Source organism: Adiantum capillus-veneris, chromosome 21 (genome assembly GCF_014529385.1).
Source record: "Adiantum capillus-veneris isolate H3 chromosome 21, ASM1452938v2, whole genome shotgun sequence".
NCBI classification, from domain to species: domain Eukaryota; kingdom Viridiplantae; phylum Streptophyta; class Polypodiopsida; order Polypodiales; family Pteridaceae; genus Adiantum; species Adiantum capillus-veneris.
The window spans coordinates 2,838,802-2,858,740 of NC_140951.1; positions in this window are offsets into that span (position 1 = coordinate 2,838,802).

Consider the following 19,939-nt stretch of genomic DNA (forward strand, 5'->3'; position numbering starts at 1 on the left):
TATAAGACCACGAGATAATCAAACCATGTGAACAACCCCAAGAAGTGACATCGGCATGAGAATCAACCCCAATTGACCTTCAAGAAATGACACAGGGAGAATTAAAGACCTATACAAGGAGCGTGAGCATGAGGCTAGGTTGGACGAAGAGGAATAACATAGAAGCGGTTCACCTCCCTGTGAACTCGGACAGATACATCGTGGCGATTCTTAGTGGATTCGGTGACCATGGTTCAATGTCCCATGATACATCATAGTGGTTTCTATGGGATTCATCACTATGGTTCACAAGTGGGACTTAGTAGGTTCACTATCACGCCTAGGTAGTACAATTTTTTCCATTCATTCATTCATTGTGTGTGAAGAGGTTTTCATGTGTGTCCTCTTCAAACTTGATTTTGTCTTAATCTTCATGTCGTTGATGTCATTGTTTCTCTTCATTGTGGTCGACTTGATATTTATTGGTCCAAAATTTCAAGGATGTAGTGTTCTTGGGTCTTGGCTAATGGTGCAAAACACACATACATTACATTTCGTGTGCTCATGTGTGTGCACGTTGGAAAGGTCTTACATTATTTGGTTGTGTCTAATCCCGTGTTTATCTATGCGGTGCCCGTATGCACATGTGTTGCATACATTTTACAAAAAATATTTGTGCACAATCTTGAGATTGGGTAAATCATGCATATCAAGAATAGTGTTCTGCGGTTCTTGAAGAGAGCTCCCCAGTTTTTGAATGGATTTAAGCCCCTTGGAGCTAAGAGCTCGTGGGATATGACTTTAGGTTGAGGTCTTTTGGGAATGGGGCCAAGCTGTCAACAGTGGGAAATTGTACCCTAGTAAGGGCCCAAACCTCTTGAGATGTTGTTGCTAGGAAAATGGTCCTAGTAAGGGCCTAAGGCAAAGGGGCTTTTGGATAGTGAGGCATGGGAAGGGGGGGCCGTGAAAGGGTAGACCCGAACCTTTTCAAAATGGAGCCTATCGTGTGTGAACGGTTGCAAAGATATGCCAGAGGTTGAGTCAGAGGTCGACTTGTATATAGGGGAAACAGTCGCACCGCAGTTGAAGGAGGATTGCAGATGATGTTGATGACATATTGATGTTGTGCAGCTTTGGTTATGGGCAAAATTCTAGCGTGGATAGCTGATAGCACTATAGGTTGGCAACAATGGCAGGCAAACAAGTTGGCAACAATGGCAGGCAGCTAGGTTGAGGCACGCAAGGTGAAGCCGTTGAGGAATGCATGGGGGCAGAGTCTAGCACGGCACAACTGGTAGGGATTGTTGGCCACCTATTGGTGTTTGTAGGCAGCGAGCACAATTGGGGACGATTGGCCACTACAAGAGGTTGTGTGCTCTTGTGACGCTGTTAGCGATGGAAATACACTGGGTTTTTATAACCCCCGGCGTCGCTAATAGCGTCGCTATATGCGACGCTATAGGCGTCGCTATACGCATCGCTATATAGAGACGCTCATAGCGACGGTCATAGCGACGGTTATAGCGACGTTTACACAGAAGTCTATAGCGACGCTCCAGAGCCATAAATAGCAACGGTTATAGCGACGCCCGAGAGAAAAATTTTTTAGTGACAGGGCATTGAATGCACTGCCACCCATCAAGCATATTGTACTTGATTCACTTTTTAAAAAAAGTGCAAGGGTAGATAATAGACCCAAAATAGTCACCCACAAGACGCATTGTTTGCAAAATTGACAAGCGTAAAATTGACAATTGTACACATCATAGGCAAAATGAATTGATTGGCAAATGTAATAATGACAATTGTACAACATCATAGGCATAAAGAATTGATTGGCAAAATGAACTGCGGTGACAAATGTAATAATATACATGGTTCAAAAAGACGTATAAAATCCGTCTCATGATACATAAGCTATGAGAAACCCTAAACTAATGCTATCTAGCTACGGCTAAACTGACGTCGTCTAGTCAGACGTCTCATCGTGTCCAAGCGGCGTATCTGTCGGATTCTGCAAAAAAAGACAATAAGACAGCTTTCAGTAAGTATAAACATATAACGACATTTATAAAACAATACAAAAAATAGAAAAGAGTAAACCCTAATACTAACCATGCCGCCGCAAGAACTGAGAATGTCCATCAGGGCGTTTAAGCCCTTCCTACCTGCGTACTCGCGCTCGTACGATGTGGGATCGCGTCCTGTCATCGACCACTGTCAAAACATACAAAGATTTCATTATGTTAGAATTAAAAAACTCATAAACCCTAAACTATCGAACATAAAGAGCAATGCGAAAACACTTACAAAATCGGCCTCAAATGATGCCCATCCACCGCTCCCCAAGTGGTGCGAGCTCCCTGCCTCTACTCGCGCTCTGGCTGCATCCTTTTGTTGCTTCCACTTGTCGGGATTCTCGCGCGCTGCTTTCTTCGCATTCTTCCAATCTTCTTTGGCCAGCCAATCTGGCATGTTCCACCCATGCTTGATTGCTTTTTGCACTTCGGAACGCTTGTGTTTGCAGTATTCGCGCATTCGAATCTTCATCAGGTCTTCATTGAAGCGCTAATCCCGTATTGGAACGGGAAACTCATCATGAAGTATGCTGATGACTCTGTCTTTTAAATCACTTGGTACTTCACTCCATTTGTTTAGTATGTAGTGTCTAAATAGCTAAGAGCAAAGACCACGCATGCGCGAGATCACCTTCTTGCCGTCATCATCCATGATGATGCCGCCGTTGAAGTCGACGGAGTAAGGCAAGCCCTCTGGCCGGTGACGCGTGAACCTAGGTGTCCCGGCAGGGGTCTCTAGCGGCGTGTCGATGGGGGTACGGGCGTCAGGTGTCTCCACCGGCGTCTGGGCCCCGAAGCGAGGAGTGTCGAGTGGGGTGGCTCCTGGCGGAGTAGGTAGAGGTGTGTAGCTGCTATGAACAGTCAGCCGCGCAAAACCTGGCGTAGATGGCGATGTTGTGGCTGGTGTGGGGGCGGGCAAAGAAGGGGAGGGTAAAGAGCCTCGTCGAACACGAGGCGGTGTGGAGGCATCGGCGGCGGAATCCCCACAACAACCGCCACCACCACCACTAGAGCGCCAGTGTCTAAACGAGTGTGAAGATCGTCTCGTCGACACCGAAGCTTCGGAGCGCGCCGAATGCTCCGAAAGAGAGGGAGATGCGGATGGAGTAGGAACGCGCGATGATGCGCCAGAGCGATGACGCTCCATGTACCACTGTCTTTGCTGCGGTGACAAAGAGGAAAGAAACTCCTCATCATCCATACCTGCATTAAACACACGAATATTTAAACTTAATATTGAATGAATAGAGTAGACAATGACGCAAAGACCATTAAATACAATGACGTAATGACGCATATAAATACAATGACGCAATGAATTGAGTGATAGAAGAGGCAAGTCGAAAACTCAGAATTTTCAATCAAAAGATGTGAGCGCGAGTAGAAAAGAGCGTTATACACCATGGAAGGTACTTAGAGAGCCAAAGCTTTTACAACACGGAGCAAAATTGTTCAAATACAATATTTGTGGCTTTAAGAGATCTCTCTCTCATCCTCGCATAACTCAGCATAACTTCCTATATCTATATAGAGCTCTCCGTTTAAACACATATCCTCTGTTTCATTTTGTAGCTCCTCTGCATGCACCCCATATAGAGTAGTAGCATCTTGATGCTCGTCTGGCACCACCGCAGCGGCTTCTGATTGAGCATCTTCTCTGATCTCCTCCATTGATGCCGTTGTGATTGGCACATGGTAGCCTTCATACGTCCTTGCACTACGAGGGGCTACCTCTATGACGTACCACCAGTTTGATGTAGACTTTTTAGGATGAAATATTACCTGCCAGAGCCACATAACTTACATGAGAGCTTTCAAGCACATAACTTGTAAAAGGGGGATGTTAACTATTTACATACTTACTTGTTCACAATGCTCGGGTAGTACAAAAGTGTCTCTTAGGTCAGTCCATTTCTTAGTTCCGCCACCACAGGATCTGCATCAGAGGAATGTCGTCGACTAGACTGTTCAAATTTTGCCATGATTCCACAATCTTGAGTAAAACGCTTTTTGTCGATCCGTTCCACCCTAAAATGTCGACCTTTACACCATGCTGCTGTGTATGACTTATACTACAACGAACAAAGATTATCGATCCATCAGTTTTAGCAAGTTTTTTTCGATCCATCAGACGCTGTTTTATCGATCCATCAGACGATGTTTGCGGCCAATATTGCTCCATACGATCCACATTTCTAAGGTCAACTCTGGCTCCCAAAGTATCTTTCTTGCCGGTCAGATGGTCCCATAGTAGATTACCCACATTCTTGAATATGTGCATTGGATCGAGCAAGTGATTGATCATGAGTCGGGGCCAGTATGGTAACTCGTACCATAGAGATAGTCTCTTCATCCCTGGAGGCAATCCGTCATCGCACATCTCCTTCTGCTCTAACCATGCTTGTGCAGACATCCTTGGTGGCTCTCTTCCCAAAAAGCCTTCGCGTAACACATGATTCTCTGGAAGATACGCTTGATGACCTTTGTAGATTTTCTTCTTCAGTGAGGGCGCCCTACGTGCATTCAGTCTAGGTCCACATGTGACACATGCTCTGTATCCGCTTGTTTGAAGCCCTGCATGTATACACATGATAATAGATCAACTATGGGAAAAAACAAGATTTACAGTGTCTGAGTGAGGAGTGTCAATAGATCACCTGAGCATTCTGTTAGCCCGGGATAGTCATGCATGGTCCACATTAGAATTCCTCTGATCAAAGCATTCCGTCGTCCTGTGTGTCGGCTCATATCCACCACCTCTATGCCAATCCACAATTGTTGTAGCTCTTCCAATAGTGGACGAAGATACACATCCATATTCTCCACTTTATATCGCCCTGGCACAATCAAGCTTAGCCATAGGTGCCCCTTCTTCGTAGTCAACCACGGGGGAATGTTGTAGTTGACAATGACAACGGGCCATACACTGTAAGATGTTGATCTTTGACCAAATGGATTTACGCCATCCATAGCCAGGCCTAAGCGCAAATTTCGAGCTTCCCTGGCAAAATCCGACCATGTTCCATCTATATGTTTCTAGGCTGCGCAATCTGCAGGAATTCGTAGCACACCATCCGAAGATTTATTCTCCTCATGCCATGATGCTAGGGCGGCCATGGACTTACATTCGAAGAAATGCTTGATGCGAGGAAGCAGAGAAAAATGTCGCAAAACCTTTTGTGGAATTTTTGTCCCGTGGAGATCTACTCGATATCTTTCGGAATCACATTTCGGACACTTCTCCATGTCTATGTATTCCCCTCTAAAAAGAATGCAGTCATTAGGACAAGCGTGGATAGAATTGTAATCCATCCCCAAGTTTCGCAAAATCTTTCTTGCTTCATCTCGGGAATCTGGCATCACATTGTCAGCTGGTAGTATGTGCTCTTTAAGCAATCTACACAACATAAAAATACGATACAGTCGTGTAAAAATCTATCCGATCATTATACATTTAGAGTTTTATTAAAGTAAACTAATTGTAATAGATCACCTGAAAAGCGCCGTGACGCTAGTGTCACTCCATCCAAACTTTGCCTACATGTTGAGAAGAACCAGGAGTGCTTTCAATCTAGACATACGTGCTCCATTATACAATGGCGTATCGGCTTCACTTTTCATATCATCATAGATAAGCCTTTCTGAATCCATGATCGTCTCGATCATTTCATCAATCTCGGGCTCAAACATTGCCTTATTGGGAATGTGCTCTGCATGATCATCCCCCGAGCTGTCAGAGGCTACATCTTGTGGCCTCACATATGCTGCTTGACCAAAGCGCCTGCGAACACGTCTATTGGGTTGCAAATTGCTGCTTGTTGGCCAGCGTCAGAGTCCGACGAGTTATAATTGGCAACAACTCGATCTATAATAGATGGATCGAACTCGCCAAATTTGCGAACGTGCTGCAAAGAAACACGTCTTGTCCGTCGCACAGCATGCTTGCATTGATTACAAGGACATAAGACCCTCGTTGAGAGATAGGTGTTTCGGTTGGACGGTCCCATATCCTCGTCACTACTCATAATGAGGATAAAAATCTTATAACCTGGACAACAAATTTAATATTCTATTGGCATTCTTCGTCTTCTCTCTCTCTCTCTCTCTCTCTCTCTCTCTCTCTAGTCATGTCCAATCCCTGCACACCTCGGTCTAGAGGTGCACGGAGATCAGAACCACCGGGTTATAATCTCGTCTTTATTGGTCAATACCTATATTTGTGGGTACAAGAAATCTACATACCCACGTCTACATGATACTGCATGTAGTGGACAAAACCCCTTTGCCTCTTCTCTAGCTGTAGCACTTCGCATCATCTTAACATCTTTTCACAGTAGATCTTTTCATTGTTCGTCTAACTCTAAACCCTAAACCGTAAGTAATTCTTGCGTGGACTCGATCTAACGTAAATAAGCGTAAATCTAAATAAACATAAATCTAACTAAAAATAAACCTAAATCTAATTTAACGTAAGTCTACATCTAACCTAATCTTTAACGTCTTTTGGGATAGTTTCCTACGACGTTAAAACTCTCTTCTTCTTGTGTGTGTGTGTGTGTGTGTGTGTGTGTGTGTGTGTGTGTGTGTGTGTGTGGGTAAAACTAAATAAACCTAAGTCTAATCTAATATAACATAAATCTAAATCTAACGTAAATTATGTTATATTAAAAACAAAGAACTAAACTAATAGGGATTATAAGAACCTTAAAACTGATTTAACACATAATTTTTCACATAACTCGGCAAGAGTTGGCATTCTCATCACTAAAGATGTGAGAGTTAACTTTCGGCGGTGACGCTGCCTCATCTCCATCCACATCTGACGACAGCAATTGGCCCTTTGGACCGTTCTTGCTCTTGTTACTAACTTTGAAGTTGCTGTTGAATGACTAGAGGTTGTCTAGATGGTCATTGTCGGGGAGGTAGTGACTCTTGCCGCCCTGAAGATCCACCTTCTTCCCTATCTTCTTAAGACATTTCACCAGTACTTTTGGATCGACGGAGCCCACCATGAGTGAAGGCAGCAAAACCCTATATTCCATTGAGGGCTTTCTTCACCCGCTTCATGCAGGCATCGCAGTCTATGGAGACCTAAATCTAATCTAATATAACATAAATCTAAATCTAGCATAAATAAACGTAAATCTAACTAAAAATAAACCTAAATCTAATCTAATTTAACTTAAATAAACCTAAATCTAATTTAACGTAAGTCTACATCTAACCTAATCTTTAACGTCTTTTAGGATAGTTTCCTACAACGTTATAACTCTCTTCTTCTTGTGTGTGTGCGCGTGTGTGGATGTGTGTGCCAATAAAAAGAGATAAATGGTATAACCTTTCTATCACCCATGCCAAGTATGATAGATTGTTTATGCCATTTCCCTCTTGAATAATAGGTCTTGAGTTCAACTCCTCATCGGCTAGATCTTTAGGTCTTTTAATTTTAATTAGTTTCCTACGACGTTAAATTAGTTTCTCTCTCTTTCTCTCTCAATGTGTGTGCGTTTTTTGTTTATGCATGTTTTCTCTCTCTTTTCCTCTCTCAATGTGTGCGTTTTTTGTTTATGCATGTTCTCTCTCTCTTTTCCTCTCTCAATGTGTGCGTTTTTTGTTTATGCATGCTCTCTCTCTCTTAATTTCCTCTCTCAATGTGTGTGTGCATTCTTTGTTTATGTATGTGTGTGTGCGTTTTTGTTTATGTTTGTACTCTTTCTCTCTCTCTCTCTCTCTCTCTCAAAAACACTATGTGTGTGTGTGTGTGTGTGTGTGTGTGAGAGAGAGAGAGAGAGGGAGAGAGAAAGAGGGGAAGGGAACATGAGAGTGAGGAGAGGGAAGGAGCATACCTGGCTCTCCTTCCTCTCCTCGTGTGTGTGTGTGTGTGTGTGTGTGTGTGTGTGGAGAAGAAAGAGAGAGAGAGAGAGAGAGGGGGGGGGGGGGGGGGGGGGGGGGGGGGGGAGAGCATTACCTGCTCCTTGCTTGAGGGCGCCGAAAAACTCAGATCTAAGATCTGAGTTTTTGGGCGCTCTCTGTTATTTTTCTTAGCCCAGCCGGCGTCGCTATGAGCGTCGTAAATTTACTTGTAAATTTGCGACGCTCATAGCGACGCCGGGATTTTTTTTTTTTTGAGCGTCGCTGTGTGAGCGTCGCTAATATGAATAGCCTCTTGTAGTGGGCGTTTGTAGGTAGCAAGCGCAGTCGGGGATACAATTGTTGTGAAGCAAGTAAACCAGTAGACAGAAGTTGCTTGGTGGAAGGGTCGTGCCACCATGGTGGCCTACTAAATTGGAGTGATGGGAGATAGAGCTCAATCAAATGGTGCTTGGTCCTTGACACTCGAGGAGACTGGCAGCCTAGTGGCGTTGGCATTGTTGTGGCGATGCTAATAATGAAGCTATTGGGCATTGATGTGGACGTGCGTGCAAGGCAATAGCTGTAGGTGACGCAGGCAGTGATGAGTGGTGTGAGCTATGATCGTCAGTGTGCAGAGGTCAACAACGGACCCAATGAAATAAGTAAGATGCAATTGAGTGCAGGCTTCAGATCCTCCAAGGAGCCTAAAAGCTACGTCAAGACGACTCAAGAGGCTTTAAAAGCTCACACTAAAAACAATCATTGAACGCACAACCTTTTGACACTTGACTGTCGTAAAGTTCCTTGGACCACTCATAAATTTAACTTGACAGGAGTCAACGCAAGTACACACACCTAACTTTAGGTAGATATTTAAATGGCTTAATCTCCTTCAAAAGCAAAACTAATGTAGTCCACAGAATGCTAAAAACCAAATATTTGAGGGGCTTAATTAAGTAGCCAAACGAAATACGATTTAAGCATGGGAAAGCTCTATGGATTGGTGTCATGAAAGGCTTTGCGTACACATTAAATGCAAAACCAAATGAACAATACAATGAGAGTAATGTTAATGCAACAAGGGTAGTGGCTCATTGGTATTGCCAGAAGTGTGTCCAATCCTAATCAATGATATTAGTGATTAGAGAGAGAGAGAGAGAGAGAGAATCTTGATGGTGATTAGAGGATGCTAGCTCTAATACCACTTGTTGGAATTGGGGAGCAGAAGCATGCTCTACCCTAAGCATCATTAATGAGTTAGGATATCATGGGGATGAAGTCTTAAGCTCACAATGATGCTTGGGTTAGGGTTAGAGCAATGGAAATTAGGGTTAGGCTATAGCTTAGGAAAGAGCATAAATCTAGAGAATACATGCAATTGATAGGACTCAAAAGTGCGATTGTCTCATTGGAAAATAGCCTCTTAAGTAGGCTTAGTGCTTTACGATCATTGGCTAGATAGGTTGCATCCTCTTGTTATTGGACCGTGTCATCATTTACCTTTTCCTAGTGAGGCGGTCCGGGGCGGGCAACAAGAGAGGCGACCTCTAAACACCCCTCAAGGCTCCCGTGCTGCTCAATTGGGGCTGGGGCAACCACAAGCACAACACAACAACAAACCCACAGCCAAACCCAAACAAGATAGGGGCACCACCTAGTTATGGTATGCGAACTAGGACGCAAGAGAGATTTTGGCACAACCAAGAAGATGCACCACACAACACACACAAGCAACCTCACACCAAGACATACATGAAATGGACCAGAGAGAGCTAGAGCAAAGGGAAGAGAGAGAGGAAAGGATCTTGCGTAATACCTTATTTGTGACTTGCAAATGGAGATGGTTCATTATGATGCTATCGTAGAACTTGTACAAAACTCACTCAATGCTTAGTGATTGCTAAACATTGCCAAAACACACACACACACTGTCTTAGGGTGTGGGAGACCTCTCACCACAATACCCTCTTACAATGGACAAAAAACTGGCAATGAAAAACACACTAAAACACTCTCTAAAATCAAGATCAACCAATAAAAACTCAAAATACACAAGTCACCTTGAATTCACCAAACCGTATTGCACAAATGGAAGGACGAAGATTTGAACGTCTAATCACGCCTTTGATGCACCAAAACTCAATTTATTGATGATGAAGGAGCATATACAATAGTGGTTTTGAGATTTGTGGAACTCACGCTCTCTCACTTGCAATGTGTAGCTTGAAGGCTTCTCTCACACCAAGAGTGAAGCTCACAAGTGGTTGCTACACCTAAGTCTTTCCTCACGCATAGAGTGTTGGGGTGCTATGTGAGATATTGGAGGTTGTTTTACAAGAAGGAGAGGGGCCTATTTATAGGTTGGAGACCCCTCATTAAGATTATTGGAAATCCTAATTTACAAGCTAACAAATCAGGATTATGATTTTTTTGAATATCAAAACATTGTGGGCCTTCTTTGTCTGCTTGAGTCATGGGTGTGGGCTCAAAAGAGAGCATTATTGATGGTAGATAAGGTGAAAGTAGGTAAGGAGAGAGAGAGAGAGAGAGAGAGAGAGAGAGAGTGAGAGAGTTACTTTGTACATGTCTTGAGGTGAGGTGTCTTTTATGGTTAGGTCAATGCTATTTTGTGTTAGTATGTTAGTGGCTAGTGTTAGTAATCACTAAAAAGTTAATGATATATTTACAATGGGTAGAATGGGGTGGATGGTTGGAGTAAGATGGTTGAATGAAGTGAGCAAATCCTTGTGATGGTGAAGCTTGAAGAAGTTTGAACTCACCCTTGTGTAGATTGTGGAAAAAATGACCGCTGGTCTTCTTCTTCTTCTTCGCTTTTTTACGCCACCACCACGGTTGACCACCACGATGAAAAGAGGATTTGTTGATGAAAAATCCTCAATTTGCAGAATTTATCATGGTTAAGATGCTGAATTTTAGATATTTTTAGGAGAGGTAAATGAAATTGTAACATGGAAGCAATAGAGAGAGACATGGAGAGGGTGTATGTATGTAGAGGTTCATAAAAGAACTATAGGGATGAGAGACAAGGGTAATGGTGAAGAGGGTGTGAGAAGCCATGGAAATTTCAGGTTTGAGTGAGGGAAGGAGAGGGAGGGATGTGTAAGAGTGAGTAGGTGTGTGGAAGGGTGAGAGAAGACTAAGGGCTACTTGTGAGAAAAGTGGGCAGACTAGGGTCCACTCAAAAAATCATAGCTCATCGCTGGTAGCTCCAAAAATCATGAAAAAATTTGAGGTGATTATTCAGAGCGTGGGCTATATTTTCTCTTTTGACCACTGCTCCAAATTCGGAGTGGAGATAGGTGCCAAAATTCTCACCAAAAAACCTGTTTTTATGCTTGCAAAAGTCTTTTAGTGGCCCCCTCCTTTGTTGAATTTGTACAATGCATCCAAGAGTGAGCCCCTCCTTTGTCATATTATAATACAAAGCATCCAAGTTGCCCTTGACCCATGCATGGAGGAGGATTATTGGTGAATAAAGAAATATATACATGGTGAGACTAGTGTATGGACTATTCATGGACTTTAGCTCAATGAGCACATGGTGTTAGAATAATGAGTAAAAATAATAATAAAAATATGGAGGAGTTATGGATATGGAAAGATATTGGAATCATATGATATGGTCCCTCCTTGAATTATTTTGGGTGAAAGAGGAAAAGGTATGCAAGTAAATAATATAATAAACGTAACCAATGAGTAGAAATCAATTTTTTGTTTTCACGAGGGTGAGGATGAAAATGTGGGAGTGATTTGTATAAAGGAAAAATATGAGGTTAGAGTATGTACATATTGGCAAAAAAATATAATTATGGTGTAAGAGGATGAAAGAAGGTGTACATAGGTTTAATAATACACACACCTAAGTAGAAATATTTAAATAAAATACCAAAATAATTATTAAAAATCCATATATTTAGGCCATATATACAATGAAATATTTACACACAAAGAGGCCATAATATACTTTTATTTTTTTATTTATTTTTTGGCTCAACTAGCCCAGTGACTAGCTAGCTGAGGGTTTTTAAGAAGATATGGGAAAAGCCCCCTAACTCACACACGCCTATTTACACTGAAATGGTAGGGATAGCTATAGCGTTTGGGTGAATTTGGTAGGGTGGAGTAACTTACTATGGCAATTATGGAAAGCCGAAAAACGGCTATCACTAGTTGGCTAGAGGGTTTTCCCATATGGTGCCACAAGTGTTGGGCTTACTCTAACACACAGGCAAGGAGGCTTATAGCTTTTTAGATGGGTGCTTTGGTTACAATCAACTCAGGATTGCACTCGTAGGACCAAGCTAAAACTACTTCTATAAAAGAATTAGAGTGTTCACGTTTCATGTATGGCCTTTGGCCTATTGAATGCCCTTGCTACATTCCAACGATTAAAAATTGCTTTCAAGGAGTATTAAAGGGAGTTTTGTTAAGCTTTTCTAGATGAGCTTTGTGTTTATTCCTCTTGGGAAGAGCATCTGTCATGTTTACCAAAGGTGTTTGAAAAGTGGAGATTATATTGCATCTCATTGAACACTTCAAAATACCAATTCTGGGTTAAACATGGAGTTATTTTAGGGCATTTAGTGTCCAAGTGTCATAAAATCTAATATCTAACCAACCCAAATGATTTTCTCATATTAAATTGATCACTTAATGTGGGAGAATAAACGGGAACAAGTGTTAAGATATAGATATGTGCTTATAGAGCTATCTCAATACGGGGCCAATGGTAAAGGGGCCCAAATGAGAGATGGTCTATCAAAGATCAAGGCTAACCAATGGAGCATAAGACCTTAGGGTTAGCTTCATTGAAGACCTCCAATAATGTGTGTAAAAGTCATTTGACCTTAGGTAAGCAAGGGCTGAGCTTGAGGCGGGAACCCGACCCAAGCTCGAGGTGCTTATCGTGCTTGAGGTGCTTGTCATGCTTGAGGTGCTTGATTAAGGTGCTTGACCTGCTACATGCTTGAGGTGCTTGACTTGCTACTTGATTAAGGTGCTCGAGGTGCTTTGACATGCTTGCCTGAGATGCTTGTGAGAACACCCCTAGTTCAAGTGCATTGTCATGCTTGATGACTAAGGTGCTTGAGCACCAAAAGTCAAAAGTATCCCTACAAGAGGGGGGGGCGAGCCCTTTTCCTAGGGGATACAGAGAGAACACACACTCTCACACACAAGGAAGGCCCAAGCTTGAAGAGGCAACAGGGACACATGTCAGGCCCCTACCTATGTTACCTTCATGAGATGCCTGAAGCCTATTGGTTGGCCACCCAAGGGGTCCAATAGTAATTTAGGAGATTTAATTAATTGATTTAGCATTTATCTAGCCCTCTCTCTCAAAGGGGAAAGGAGGACACTTGTCTCAAGGCTACCCCTACTGCTTGTAATGCCTCCTGCTTATGATTGGCTAGGCCTAGAGAGGTCCAATGAGCTTCAAGCATGAGCTACAAGGGGGGGTCGACCCAAGCAAGCTAGGGGGTTTCTTAGGGGGTATACTCACCCACACACACTCACAAACACTCTCATTGTGTGCTACGCAAAGTGCAAGAGCTCCCTCTCCAAGCAAGTAGAGGTTGAGAGCCTACACCAACACTCTTGGCTATGGAGTGCAAATCCAACCAAGGGCCATGCTTCAATGCTTAAGCTTGCCATCTCCTTCTTCTTCATTACTATGCTATTATGTATGCTAGCAACAAGAGTTATGATAAGTGAGGAACTAATTGTTTCTCCTACGAGATGTTTCTTCTTCCTCTTCCCTACCCTCATTCCCTGCTAGCTCTCTCCACCTTCGAAGGTGTTTGAGGTTTTGGAACTGAGGCTTGGGATAGCTAAAGATTTCTTCAAGTTTATGTTATGTTTGTGATGCATGAAGCTTTCCATCTTCATTGCATCACCTAGGTCACAAGGAACACAAAGACTGTATTGTAACAAGTCTCTCTTAATGGGAGAAATCATAATACAAATGCCTATTGGAGGGGGGACCGGCTCCACATAAATCCGGTCCTCAACTGTTGTCGTGTTCTCTAAATTCTCTCTCTTGCAAAAGTATTGTTCATGCCAAGTTAACTAATTGCTATGATTATGTTGCTTTCTTTAATTATGTTCACCCGTTATGCTCACAAAGTTATTTCTCATAAGTACTCTCATTAATTTCCGCTACTCTCAAGTTAAATAGGCCAATTACATTACACCAAGAATGGGATTTCTACAGATGAGAGAATAATTAAAGACATTCTAGAATTTCCACCACCTTTAAACTATAAGGGAGTTTAGAGATTCATGGGCCATGTTGGGTATTATTAATGGTATATTTTATACTTCGCCATTGTACAAGATTCTTATCAAATTAACCGAACCGAGGAATGTGACCGTGTTTACGAGTTATTAAAAAAAGCCCTAACAAGTGTCCCAATCTTATGAGTGGCTCATTAGAATGCAATTTTCCATGTGCATATTGATGCATCAAACTTTGCTATTGGGTGTGTTCTAACTCAGCCGGGAGAACATAAATTGGACTACCCTATTAGCTTTGCAAGTCACCAATTTCATGATGCCAAGATGTAGTATATTAATATGCATGGAATAAGAAGGGTTAGCAATGATTTATGCGGTAAAACAATTTTGGTTGGTGGCTCCCACTGGAGTTGCTGATAAGTTGTCAAATACTTTCCTCTTTATGGTTGAGACCACACCTAAATGGAATGAGAAGATTATTAACTTCTTAGCCAATAACTTTCCACCCAAAGAGCATTGGAAGGATTTAGCTCTGAAGTTAATCAAGGAATATGAACCTTATTGCCTAATTTCCGGAACTCTCTATAAGTGGAGAAAAGATGGCATTCATAGCTGTTATGCCCGTGAGGATGAGTATTTGTACATTTTGCAAGAAGCACGTATTGAAGGAGTACGAGCGGAAGTGCGACGCGAGAGAGAGTGCGAGAAGAAGAGCACGACGATATGGTGAACTCGCTCTACTGTAATGTGTAGAGCATAGTGAGTTCTTATTAGGTTTTTACAAAAGAATATGTGTATATACCTGGCGGACTGCCCACTTACCTGGGCGACCACATTGGGCTTTATACCCCAACACGTATGGCATAGATGGTGGTCTCTTTCTGAGAGACTTGATTGCTAGAAATGTATTACAATCAAGCTATTGATGGCCCAATTTATTTAAGGACACATTACTCTTTACACATCACTCTTTACAAAGGGATGTGATGGATGCCAATGTTATGCAAAACCACAAAGAAAAGGTAAGATGTCATTACATCCTATTAAGATAACCCAACCATTTGAAAAGTGGGGCTTAAATTTTGTGGGTACCATTAGTTTTGTGGTCCATAACACTGAATCTTGGTATATTATTATTGCCACTGACTATGTGACAAAATGGGTTGAAGCTAGGGGTACATGCAAGGCTAACACAAGGGCAACAACTAAGTTTCTCTTTGAGAACATTATTATCTGATTCAAATGTCCCTTTGATATTGTGAGTGATAATGGTACCCATTTTATAAATGAAGTGAGAAAAGAAATCACATCAGGTTTCATGATATCACATCACAAGTCTACAACTTATTATCCACAAGAGAATAGCCAAAGCCGAGAGTACCAACTAGATTCAAATTTCTAATTTGCCAATCTACGGTTGGAGCTCATAATATAGATTGATACATGAAACTTACATCAACTCTCTGGGCCAATTGTACTTCTTAGAAATTGGCTATTATAATTGCACCCCGTTTGAAATGGTATAAGGCCAACAAGTGGTAATTCCCTAGGAGTTTGTCATTCCAAGTCTTTGTGTGGTTGCTTGAGAAGGTTGGGATGGCAATCCCCTAGTTGAGTGCTTATATATATCCTAGAAAGGTTGGAGAAGGAAAGACAATTGGATGTGAAAAATGCCCTTGTGGAGAAGGGTAGACAGAAGAAGTGGTTCAATCACTATGTAAAACACAAGGATATAAATGTTGAGGATAAAGTCCTCATGTATTCATAATTCTTGATAGGAAGGCTTGTTTGTGGTTTGTCGCTTGTGGAAGCACTAAAAAAGTGTGGATTTGCCATCAATTTTGGCCCTCACTTTTTATCTCCCCCTAGAAGAAGGCTCTACTACACAAACTCACACACACACACACACACACACACACACACACACACACACACACTTTATCATTTTACCCATGATGGGTATTTTTAAAAGTGTATCCAACATGTACATAGTTGGATTTACCTTTTATTTGGCTTAATCTTGGTGGGGCATTGCGTGGTGGATTTTCTTCCCCCTTTGTTTACAAACTCTACATTCAAGCTAGCCTACTCTTGAGGGACTTCTCTCATTGTATCTTCTCTAGCTACTTTCAACCTTGCTTAACCCCTATGGGATCCTCCCCCTTTATTGCGTTAGTTGATGCATAGAAAAGTATGGGACCTTTTTATCATATTGCTTTATGTTTCTCTCTCCAATAGTGGGTTCATTTTCCTGCAGACCTTGTGACAAGCCATGATCCAGGCTCTCTCTTGCCCCCTTTACTTTTTGACATGACATTGTGTCTCTACCACACTTATCGACATCTCCCCTTTCTCATGATTCACTGATAGCCTTGAACTTCTAATGCAAGACCTATTGGAATTCTTTATTGCTTGCATCATCATTTGCACCTAGAATTTACTATAGTATGAGAATTCACTCTCTTGCCTCTTGTAGAATGCTCCTTTTAATTCCTTTACCTAGGGACAAAATGGATCTTCATCGTGGACATATCATATATTGAATTGGGCGGAGGATTCTCCTTGATCTTCACGGTGGTGTGCCATTATTGCCATACATGGCTTCATCCTAACAGTCACCTCTCTGCAAGTATTTCTCTACCCCAAATACCTTCGATTGTTGATTTATTGGTGGATCTCCGATTTTCTTGTACAGCTTTGAAGTATGCACTAAATGGAAGGAAGGGAGTAGCAACTAGACCTACTTCTGGCCATGATGATAACTTTACAACTTGTATTAAAGCTTGCATTCACTAAAAGGTGAGGGATTTCTATCTCTCACTTAGTATTGCACTACTTTTTCAACCTAGAAAGAGTGAGTGTAAGAGGGATCTTTGAGTGTTCTATTCTATTAGGCATTGATTCTTGAGGGCTTCGCTTATCTTGCAACACTTGGAGATAGTTGAGGGTGCATCTTCGGCTTAGGTCCTTCACTAAGTTTCTACTTTTGTTTTATTATTTTTTGCTTACCAATTTGGAATTGTCTATATATGGATTCCACTAGTTTAACTAAATGTTCTTACTTTGCTTAATCACTTTGGCTACTATAAGTGATTACATATTAACAAATGGTTTCTAACATGGCTATCCAACTTAAAGATATCTCGAGGCTTATTTGCAAGCTTGTTTTGGTGTTTGCTGAGTTTGATCTTATGACACAACCATAATGTTCCTAATTTGGTCTATGAAAAAGATGTATTTCTTTGCTAAAGGGATATTGTCCTATGCTTGATGACATGTGCTCAAGGGAAGATGGGGTTGCCTTTTACATCAAACTGGGGATTCTTTTCTATGATATGGCCTTGGAGTATTTGAAGGCATGTAAAAACCTTGGAGTATTTTCTCCCATAGGATTCCAATCCCATAATGGTGGCCATGATTGTTAAAGTATACCTCATATTGTTGAGGATGCTTTGACTTTTTGCTTGTTTTTTTTTTTATGTTTGATTACTTTGTACCTCCTTTTTGCTTTAGGATAAATGCTTCTAAGTATGTTGTGAAAGCCGATGTTTTTTCTTAAATGCCTTGATTGGCTCTAGAGGTTGCTTTGTACTTGGATCTTCTCTTGCACCTCTCCTTTCTAATGAGTGTTTGCAGTATACTTGGAGCTTTTTGGCATAAAATAAGGTAATGTGAAAGCCGATGTTTTTTCTTAAATGCCTTGATTGGCTCTAGAGGTTGCTTTGCACGTGGATCTTCTCTTGCACCTCTCCTTTCTAATGAGTGTTTGCAGTGTACTTGGAGCTTTTCCTCATAAAATAAGGTAATGTAGCTTTTAGCTTTCTTTGTTGAGATTTAAAGCCCTCACCACAAGCTTTCCAACAAGTTTTCAATCCTATAATTTGGATTCCATTAAGTCTCCTAACCTCAAGCCTCAAATCTTTGCTAAACTTGAGAGAGAGAGAGAGAGAGAGAGAGAGAGAGAGAGAGAGAGAGAGAGAGTGTAACACTACCTAACAAAAGGTTTAAGGACCTAAGTTTTGGGCTCCCTCGACAAGGAAACCCACTTGGACCACTTGGCTATAGCACACTAAATACAGGGTATTTCACCCTTGGTATGGTTGTGGGTTCAAAACATCCCTATTTTGAAAGTGGAAGTTTGTGCAGATTTCCAAATGGGACCAAATTGAGCTTTATTCCAAATTTGGGGTCCGCATGTGTTGCATGCCCTTTTTTTTTGCTTGTGTGGATGCACAACAAATTTCATCATGTTGCATTGCACCATTGGGTCTATAAGTGGATGACGCCATGAGAAAGCCTTAAACCGGAGTTCACCTCAGATTCCCCAAGGTAAAAAATCCTTCTTTCTCTTTAGAGATCTTTCCCACCACGGTCTGCCTACACAAGGGCTCTCCCTACCAATCACTCTCTCAGCCAATATCATGTTCCCATGACAACAAAGCTTCAACATTGGAGTATTCTCTAGCTACAAAGATATTCAAGGAATTGAGAAAGGCTTTGAAGAAGATTTTTTAGCTTCAACAAGAGCTTCAAAGGGAGCTAAAATAAAGCTTATATCTTCAAAGAATGGCTTTGAGACTTTGATTTTCACAAGCTTCAAGGCTTGGACAAGTAAAGGAAATCACACACGCACGCACAAGCTCTCTCTCTCTCTCTCTCTCTCTCTCTCTAAATTTAAAAGATGAATTTTTGCAGACCAAAGCACAAAATTTGTAATGTATGTCGTAATTCTCATTTATGGGGACAATGCTATTCTAGTGCTTATATAAGAGGTAGGCACTAACATTAGCACATTGTCAATTGTTAAAAAGCCCTTTATTTGCACCATGGGGGACAAAGGAATTGATACAAGAAAATCCTAGAAGAAAATTTTGGTGCTAAGCAAAATCAAAGTAAAATAAGCGTAAAGAAGAAGCTTTCAAATCTCACTATGCTTCAAGTAGAGAGAATCTCTAGCTTAGTAAATAGATTGATGAGCATAATCACACAACTCACTTACATTGGGTGCCAAATCCCAAAAGAAGACAAAGTAGCTGTGCTTTTTGAGTGCTCTACCCAAAACATCTAACAACATAGTCACCATTTCAAAGAAAAAGGATTCCACACTTTCACTACAACAAGTTATAAGTGCAATTATGAAGAAGAAAATAATCAAACAAAGAAGACCACATCAAATGGAGGATCATCTCTTGCATCATCATCATCTAGGGCATCTTCACCATCTAGGTCAAACCTTAAGAAGAAGTGTTCCAAGTTTGGCAAGCCTAGATACGTTTCCAAGGACTACTACAAGTATTGTAGCAATTGCGGCATCAAAGGCCATGCACCACCATCAAAGTGTCAAAGTGACAAAGATAGGGTCGACATTATATAGGACAAGGAAAAAGATGAAGTAAAGGAAGAGGAGAGTCGTTTACATGTTTGTATTGTACCTAACCCTTACAATGATTATAGTGACATGCTATAGAGGATATATATGGTCTTCAGTCTACTGCAAGAAGGGAAAGTTTGAAGGATGTTGATTATTTTTTTAGTACAATACATTTCTTGAAAACCGTGACAAAGATGCAAAAGAGGAGAGTTGTCCAAAAAGCACACAAGTTCACTCTTGTAGATGAGGATCTAATGGTTTATGGTCAATAGGGAATGGTGAGAAGGGTGCTCTACAAAGAGGAGATTAGAATGGTTTTGGGACAGTGTCATGAAGAACGTGGGCATCAAGGCAAAGATCAAGTGCCTTTTTGTGCTTTGAGAGCAAGTTTTGGTGGCCTTCT